The sequence below is a fragment of the Neophocaena asiaeorientalis genome, unplaced genomic scaffold, assembly GCF_003031525.2.
Source record: "Neophocaena asiaeorientalis asiaeorientalis breed wild unplaced genomic scaffold, Neophocaena_asiaeorientalis_V1.1 scaffold42, whole genome shotgun sequence".
NCBI classification, from domain to species: domain Eukaryota; kingdom Metazoa; phylum Chordata; class Mammalia; order Artiodactyla; family Phocoenidae; genus Neophocaena; species Neophocaena asiaeorientalis.
The window spans coordinates 2,635,453-2,644,714 of NW_020172633.1; positions in this window are offsets into that span (position 1 = coordinate 2,635,453).

Genomic DNA, 9,262 nt, shown 5'->3' on the forward strand with positions numbered 1-9,262 from the left:
TATGCATATATATATATATATATATATATATACAAATGGTGTGTGTGTGTGCATGTATATATATATATATCAGATATATGGTATATGATATACAAATATATAGTTATTATTATTCTTGTGTGGTAATGCAAGATCTTGAGGTGCATTCACTTTGTGATCTGCCTCCTGAACTTGGACTTTCTGGGTACTTTATGCCAAGAGCCTGGTTCTTGGAAAACCCACTGGGAATATATTTTGAGGTCCACTTTTGTTCAGTTATCTGGTCTTACCTTGTAGATTCTAGCTCAAGCTGTATTTCTCTACAAAAGGATATAAAGTTTTTCCTTCCTACTTTTCATGAAGCAGCTAGCTGGCTGTAATTAGTGCCTGTTTATTCTACTCTCCAGCATAAACACACTGAATACTGTGACCTTACCAATGTCATGGGTATAGTGGAAATTAACCCCTTAAGTGATCAAAGCCAACTTGTCTCAGATTTTATTCTCTTACTTTCCTCTAATTTCTCTCATTCGGAGAGTTGCTTTCCTTCATTAGTTACAAATTCAGTTATTTGGCTCCCCTATGCCTCTGTCTCCCACTATGTACTTATGGAATGATAGGATCAAACTTACATTATTCTTTAATATTCTATAATAACAGCAAATATAGAAAGGAAAGTAGGTATGAGGAAAGATACGGTGACTAAAAACAAAAATAGAAAGTTGGTAAAGATAACTTTATAACTCTTGTGCAAAAGATACATGTAAATGAGGATTTTTAAATATTTCCTGGAGTGTTAATAATACACACACACATACATATATAACTATTGCTAAACGCTGCATTTTTTCATGTTTCACTCTTTGGAATTATCTACTTCTTACTTACTGCTTTCTCCTGACATGATATAACTTTAATTACAATTATTATTCATAACTTTAAGTGCCATTTAGAAGTTATTATCCCAAGAGCACAAACCTAGAATGCAGTTCATGATATAATCTGAGTACCAGACATTTTAATTAACTGCCTACTTGACACACCTATATGGATACTATATAAGTATTTTTAACTCAAAATGTTAAAACGTGATTGCATCCTAACTAAGGGGAAAAAATACAAAGCCAAGTAAAAACAACACACACACACATAAAGGAAACAAATATGCTAATGTTCTTCGTTTCAAGGGATAGTAACATTATTTGCCCAACTGCAAAAGGCAGAAATTTGTGGGTTTTTCTTGGGTCCTTTCCCCCATATCTCCATATTTGACCAGCCACTGTGTTTTATAGACTTGACTTTTAAGTAATCTTTACTTCATTCCATTCCTACTATACCAAGTTTCCATAATATCTTGTCTAAAGAATCTTCAACAGTTGCTCATTGTTCTTCATTGAAATCCAAACCTTGTAACTGAACATGAAGAGCCTGTAGAATCTAAATATTGCCAACTTTATAGTACTTAAATTGTACCATTTTCTCCTTTGTTTTCTTCTTTCTGATTAAATTACCCTTGTCTTGCTCCTTTAATGACTAAACTATTTTCTGTTTTGGATCCTTACTAGAAGCCATTCCCTCTTTTAGAATATTCTTCCTCTTTTTCAGTTAATTCAGTCTAAATTATTCACAGCTTACCTAAAACAACTTTCTCATAAGAAGTTCCATTGAACATTTAGTCTTGATGTGGCCCTCTTCTTATATGCCAACATAGCACCCTGTTAGTATTCACCACAATTGTTTTAAAAAACTGATTATGTATACAGTTATGTAATATCTGTATCCCTATTGTAATTCCTTTCCAAGAGAGCAGGGATTATATATTTCTTTTTCATTGGCTTAATGTTAGTAAATAGCATAGTCTTGGCTCATAATAGGTACTCTATTAATATTTCTTAAACAAATGACAGTGATTTTACTAAAACAAATTTTATAATTTATTTTTCTGTAGACAATTGCTGACACATACTGAAATGTCATACATTTTAGCCAGGATCCTAGTAATTAGATACAGGATGATGAAACTTTAAGTGATTTAGAATAGCTATATAGGGTTTGCAGTATACCAGTGGTAATAAACAAAATAAATTGTATTTATATGCCAAAGTCATTTTAATCAGCAATGAAAGGTATATTAAGATTTGCTTATGTTTATGCAGAAACATATAAGCTAAGGAAAAACAATCATATAAATATATGTAATTGTATATTTATAATTCAGTGCATCATATTTTATACAATATATTCATATGCCCATAAAGTATAAATAAAACATATGTGAATAAACATATATGAACTAATGATACATTATTATATAAATATGTTATATTTCAAATATATATATTTATATTACACAAGTTATATTTTACTATACTTTATAATATATAACATGTGTAATATAAATTTTGTTATATAAATTAATATATACATTTATGTAGAACTTATATGGTAGCTTGAGAATGTATTATACATATTTAACAAATTTTCCTATTTTTATTAAATATGATTTATTCTAGTTTCTTTGAGCATCTCTTTGAAAATCATACACATTACTGCTTTTCTCTAGTTCTCTTATTTCCATTCTGAAGTTTAAAAAAACATTTGATTTTTAAGATAATGATTTAAAGTCATTTTATGACATCTTAAATTTTAATTTGACAAGAAAGAAAAAAAATATTTAAGCCCCCTAAAACTCTTTAAATCTAATATTTTCAACTATATTGGTGCATTTAATTCTGTTTTTAACCCTTAATATTACAAATCTACACATATAAGACATACCTGATTTTTAGCTGACACCACTTTCAGAAATACTGCTTCAAAGGTTTTAAATCTCCAAGAATAAAAGTAAACTTCTCAAGAAGCACTACTAGAGAATATCTGGGATTGTATCTTTTGAGTTTTTGAATTAGGCTCCCATTGAACTTTCATAAATGCTTGATTTCAGGCCTCATTTTCTGAACTCATTTTTTTCCCTGAGAAATGAAAAGCCACTGAACTATCATTCGAACAAAAATCTGATCTTTTAGTTGCTTCTTAGTGAAAGCAGAAAAGGTTAATATCACATTTCTTCATGCTTTCCTCTGGATATCATTTATTCCACTTTCTTCAGTCATCTCTGTGAGATCCTTAAATTATTACTGCTTATTTCTAGTTCTCTTATTTTGAATAAAAATTCTAAGTAAATGCTTGATTTTTAAAATTATTTTCTGAGATCTGATGCTAAATTTCAATAAGATGAGAAAGAGTAAATCTACATGAGCAAAAAGTGACATGCACTAATTTTAAATAATGGAGAAATTCTAATCTGAAGTAGTTACACACAAGTCTAAGTCATAGCATTTCTTTTAAAACACATGGTTTAATTCATATTAACTGTAATTAGTAACAAATGGTTTATCAACTAATTGTCAAGATAGCATTCAGCCAGCTCAAATAAATTTTAAAATGTTAATCTTAATTCAAATTAAAGGAGATTGAGAAATGATTTTAACAATTATTTGAAATTAGTTTGTTTTCTTAGGCAGCAAATCACTCTTACTCTTTCCATTGAGGAATTCTCAATGGAATGCTTGCTCTACAAGAAGTAAGCCTACATGTGAGGAATCCACCTACATTGAAATGATAAGGCTGCTGCTGTAACAAATACCTAAAAATACGGAGGTGACTTTGGAATGGGGCAGTGGGAGTAGGCTGAGAGAATTTTGAGAAGCATAGCAGTAAAAACCTGCACTGCCTTGAATAGACTATAAGAAGAAATATGCTAAAGTACTACTAGTAAGGGTTCTGAAGGAAGTGAGAAAAATGCTACTGGAAATGGTAGGAAATAGGATTCTTGTTATATAGTTTCAGAATGCTTAGCAAAATTGTGTACTGGAGTTATGTGGAAAGCAGAACTTGTAAGCAATGAATATGGTTATTTAACTCAGAAGATTTTCAAAATGTTGAAGATACTACTTACAGACAGTACTTACAGTAAAATGGGAGAGAAGGAAGATTAAATTGAGGGAAGAATTGTTAAACAAAAATGAACCGGCTGGAGGAGAAGATGGCGGAAGAGCAAGATGGGGAGATCACCTTCCTCCCCACAAATATATCAGAAATACATCTACACGTGGAACAACTCCTACAGAACACATACTGAACGATGGCAGAAGATTTCAGACCTCCCAAAAGGCAAGAAACTCCCCCACGTACCTGGGTAGGGCAAAAGAAAAAAGAAAAAACAGAGACAAAAGAATAGGGACAGGACCCGCACCAGTGGGAGGGAGCTGTGAATGAGGAAAGGTTTCCACACACTAGGAAGCCCCTTAGAGGGCAGAGACTGTGGGTGTCGGAGCGGGGAGCTTCGGGGCCGCAGAGGAGAGCGCAGCAACAGGGGTGTGGAGGGCAAAGCAGAGAGATTCCCGCAGGGAGGATCTGTGCAGGCCAGCCCTCGCCAGCCCTCACCAGCCCGAGAGGCTTGTCTGCTCAATCGCCAGGGTGGGCGGGGCTGGGAGCTGAGGCTCGGACTTCAGTCAGGTCAGATCGCAGGGAGAGGACTGGAGTTGGCGGCGTGAACACAGCCTGAAGGGGGCTAGTGCACCACAGCTAGCTGGGAGGTAGTCCGGGAAAAAGTCTGGAGCTGCCAAAGAGGCAAGAGACTTTTTCTTCCCTCTTAGTTTCTTGGTGCACGAAGTGAGGGGATTAAGAGCGCTGCTTAAAGGAGCTCCAGAGACGGGCGCGAGCCACAGCTATCAGTGCGGACCCCAGAGACAGGCATGAGACGCTAAGGCTGCTGCTGCCGCCACCAAGAAGCCTGTGTGCAAGCGCAGGTCACTATCCACACTCCTCTCCTGGGAGCCTGTGCAGCCCGCCACTGCCAGGGTCCCGTGATCCAGGGACAACTTCCCCGGGAGAATGTATGGCATGCTTCAGGCTGGTGCAACGTCACGCTGGCCTCTGCCGCCGCAGGCTCAACCCGCACTGCGTGCCCCTCCCTCCCCCAGGCCTGAGTGAGCCAGAGCCTCTGAATCAGCTGCTCCTTTACCCCTGTCCTGTCTAAGCAAAGAACAGACGCCCTCAGGTGACCTACATGCAGAGGCGGGGCCAAATCCAAAGCTGAATCCCAGGAGTTGTGCGAACAAAGAAGAGAAAGGGAAATCTCTCCCAGTAGCCTCAGAAGCAGTGGATTAAAGCTCCACAATCAACTTGATGTACCCTGCATTTGTGGAATACCTGAATAGACAACGAATCATCCCAAATTGAGGAGGTGGACTTTGGGAGCAAGATATATTATTTCTTCCCCGTTTCCTCTTTTTGTGAGTGTGTATGTGTATGCTTCTGTGTGACATTTTCTCTGTATAGCTTTGCTTTCACCATTTGTCCTAGGATTCTCTCAGTCCGTTCCTCTTTTTAACTTTTAAAAATTTTTTTCATAATAATTATTTTTTATTTTATTAACTTTGTTTTATTTTATCCTACTTTATTTGATTTTATTTGATTTTATCCTCTTTCTTTCATTCTTTCTTTCTTTCTTTCTTTCCATTTTCTCTCCCTTTTATTCTGAGCCGTGCGGATGAAAGGCTCTTGGTGCTCCAGCCAGGTATCAGGTCTGTGCCTCTGAGGTGGGAGAGCCAACTTCAGGACACTGGTCAAACTACATAATGATCAAGGGATCAGTCCAAGAAGAGGATATAACAATTTTAAATATTTATGCACCCAACATAGGAGCAACTCAATACATAAGGCAAATATTAACAATTGTAAATATTTATGCACCCAACATAGGAGCAACTCAATACATAAGGCAAATATTAACAGCCATAAAAGGGAAAATCGACAGTAACACAGCCATAGTAGGGGACTTTAACACCCCACTTCCACCAATGGACAGATACTATGAGACTAGATATCAATTACAGGAAAAGATCTGTAAAAAATACAAACACATGGAGGCTAAACAATGCACTACTTAATAACCAAGAGATCACTGAAGAAATCAAAGAGGAAGTCAAAAAATACTTAGAGACGAAAGATAATGAAAAAATGAGGACCCAAAACCTATGGGATGCAGCAAAAGCAGTTCTAAGAGGGAAGTTTATAGCAATACAATCCTACCCTTAAGAAGCAGGAAATATCTCAAATAAACAACCTAACCTTGCACCTCAAACAATTAGAGAAAGAAGAACAAAAAAACCCCAATGTTAGCAGAAGGAAAGAAATCATAAAGATCAGATCAGAAATAAATGAAAAAGAAATGAAGGAAATGATAGCAAAGATCAATAAAACTAAAAGCATGTTTTTTGAGAAGATAAACAAAATAGATAAACCATTAGCCAGACTCATCAAGAAAAAAAGGGAGAAGACTCAAATCAATAGAATTAGAAATGAAAAAGAAGTAACAACTGACACTGCAGAAATACAAAGGATCATGAGAGATTACTACAAGCAACTCTATGCCAATAAAATGGACAACATGGAAGAATTGGACAAATTCTTAGAAAAGCACAATCTGCCGAGACTAAACCAGGAAGAAATAGAAAATATGAACAGACCAACCAAAAGCACTGAAATTGAAACTGTGATTTAAAATCTTCCAACAGGGCTTCCCTGGAGGCAGAGTGGCTGAGAGTCCGCCTACCAAGACAGGGGACACGGGTTCGTGCCATGGTCCAGGAGGATCCCACATGCCACGGAGAGGCTGGGCCCGGGAGCCATGGCCGCTGAGCCTGCACAACCGGAGCCTGTGTTCCACAACGGGAGGGGCCACAACAGTGAGAGATCCGCGTACCGCAAAAAAAAAAAAAAGAAAGAAAATCTTCCAGCAAACAAAAGCCCAGGACCAGATGGCTTCACAGGCGAATTCTATGAAACATTTAGAGAAGAGCTAACACCTATCCTTCTCAAACTCAAATAGATCAGAGGGAGGAACACTCCCAAACTCATTCTACGACGCCACCATCACCCTGATACCAAAACCAGACAAAGATGTCACAAAGAAAGAAAACTACAGGCCAATATCACTGATGAACATAGATGCAATTCAACAAAATGCTAGCAGACAGAATCCAACAGCACATTAAAAGGATCATACACCATGATCAAGTGGGGTTTATTCCAGGAATGAAAGGATTCTTCAATATACGCAAATCAATCAACGTGATACACCATATTAACAAATTGAAGGAGGAAAAGCATATGATCATCTCAATAGATGCAGAGAAAGCTTTTAACAAAATTCAACACCCATTTATGATAAAAACCCTGCACAAAGTAGGCACAGAGGGAACCTTCCTCGACATAATAAAGGCCATATATGACAAACACCCAGCCAACATCGTCCTCAATGGTGAAAAACTGAAACCATTTCCACTAAGATTAGGAACAAGTCAAGGTTGCCCTCTCTCATCACTATTATTCAACACAGTTTTGGAAGTTTTAGCCACAGCAATCAAAGAAGAGAAAGAAATAAAAGGAATCCAAATCAGAAAAGAAGAAGTAAAGCTGTCACTGTTTTCAGATGACATGATACTATACTTAGAGAATCCTAAAGATGCTACCAGAAAACTACTAGAGCTAATCAATGAATTTGGTAAACTAGCAGGATACAAAATTAATGCACAGAAATCTCTGGCATTCCTATACACTAATGAAAAATCTGAAAGTGAAATAAAGAAAACACTCCCATTTACCACTGCAACAAAAAGAACAGAATATCTAGGTATAAATCTACCTAAGGAGACAAAAGAACTGTATGCAGAAAATTATAAGACACTGATGAAAGAAATTAAAGATGATACAAATAGATGGAGAGATATATACCATGTTCTTGGATGGGAAGAATCAACATTGTGAAAATGACTCTACTACCCAAAGCAATCTACAGATTCAATGCAATCCCTATCAAACTACCAAGCTAAAAATAGAATTACCATACGACCCAGCAATCTCACTACTGGGCATATACCCTGAGAAAACCATAATTCAAAAAGAGTCATGTATCAAAATGTTCATTGCAGCTCTATTTACAATAGCCAGGACATGGAAGCAACCTAAGTGTCCATCAACAGATGAATGGATAAAGAAGCTGTGGCAAATATACACAATGGAATATTATTCAGCCATAAAAAAAATGAAATTGAGTTATTTGTAGTGAAGTGGATGGACCTAGAGTCTGTCATACAGAGTGAAGTAAGTCAGAAAGAGAAAAACAAATACCGTACGCTAACACGTATATATGGAATATAAGAAAAAAAGTGGTTATGAAGAACCTAGGGGTAAGACGGGAATAAAGACACAGACCTACTACAGAATGAACTTGAGGACATAGAAAGAGGGAAGGGTAAACAGTGACAAAGTGAGAGAGTGTCGTGGACATATATATGCTACGAAACGTAAAATAGATAGCTAGTGGGAAGCAGCTGCATAGCACAGGGAGATCAGCTCGGTGGTTTGTGACCACCTAGGGGGGTCGGATAGGGAGGGTGGAGGGAGGGAGACGCAAGAGGGAAGAGATATGGGAACATATGTATATGTATAACTGATTCATTTTGTTATAAAGCAGAAACTAACACACCATTGTAAAGCAATTATACTCCAATAACGATGTTAAAAAAAAAAAAAGAACCAGAACATTATGATTTGGGAAATTCTCAGCCCATCCAGATGGCAAAACATACTAAAATTAAGAAATTGCTTCAGAAAGTGTGACACAGAGGAAAGGCTGAGGGTGTGGTGGTATAAAGTTTCATTAACACATCAGAAATATCAATAGATCAAAGTACTCAGTCTCACAGAAGGCTCTTCAGAGACTCACAGATCACCTCAATCAGATTAGAGGCTCTCTAGGCATTTTAAGGTTCTTTTTTGTCCATCACCCATTTCAGCAGAAGCCAAAAGTAGTAAACGGATTATTTCAGAAAGATCTGTGGAGCAGCCTTTTTCTAATGGAGTGATTCCCTGTTAAATCCATGCAAAACCCACAAGTTTCTTGAGAACTGTGTATTAGCAGAAACTCTGCCAGTTTAGATTGAAATTAAGAGGACAGGAAGAATAATTTAAAAAAGAAGACTGCCTGACCCCCAAACTTCTACTGACAGAGAGCAGTATGATGAAACTCAGCTGCAAACATGTGCCAACTTTCATGCAAATGGAAGCATGCCTCAGAGGGTGAAACCAAGAGCCCAGAATATTGAATTCAGAGGTAGGAGCGTAAAAATGAGAGTCAGGGAGGACTTTTTCCAAGCCTGGAACCATAATGAAGCTTGCCTGGATGGATTTAAAAATGGCTTTGGATCAGTGACTC